This window comes from Tupaia chinensis, unplaced genomic scaffold, assembly GCF_000334495.1.
Source record: "Tupaia chinensis unplaced genomic scaffold, TupChi_1.0 Scaffold148091_1, whole genome shotgun sequence".
NCBI lineage: Eukaryota > Metazoa > Chordata > Mammalia > Scandentia > Tupaiidae > Tupaia > Tupaia belangeri.
Genome location: NW_006207942.1, coordinates 76,314 through 76,893, shown reverse-complemented (window position 1 = coordinate 76,893; position 580 = coordinate 76,314).

The window sequence follows — 580 nt, the reverse complement described above, 5'->3', positions numbered from 1 at the left end:
AAGAAAGTACAAGGAGAAGGGAACTGGTCCAGAGAATTTTGGAACTGAGGTTGGCTAAGGAGGGACTCAAGCTCTGAGCTGTCTTTCAGGCCAGCTTCCTCTCTGGCCCATGCCATCCCTTAAACTACTGCCAGGAGGTGCTGGTAGGTTTGAGCCCCTTCTTGTCCTTTGTCTGGTACTCAGGCCTCATTCTCACCTGAGGACCTCCCTCTAGCACCTGCCTTCCTTCTGAACGATGGCAACTCCTGTTTTGTGCTGCAGTTAGCTCCAGACAGGAGGGTAAGTAAATGGTCAGGCCTTTCCCCTAGGCTAGGGCTTAGGGTCAGGCTGGACCAATGCCCAGTGCAACTATTACTTGGTGCTTTCCTTAATTGTAGACTTCAAGAGATCCAGCTGTGCCTGTCCTCCTGTGTGGCCTACATGGTTTCCTGTTCAACTTGTAGCTTGACCTGGGACAGCCCCAATTCTGACTACTATGCATAATCAGCAATTGCAGACTAAAACCTGAGATCCAAGAGAACAGAACAGGGCCCAGGAGAAGTGAGCATACTGAGGAGGTTCTCAGAGAAGGGCCAACTAC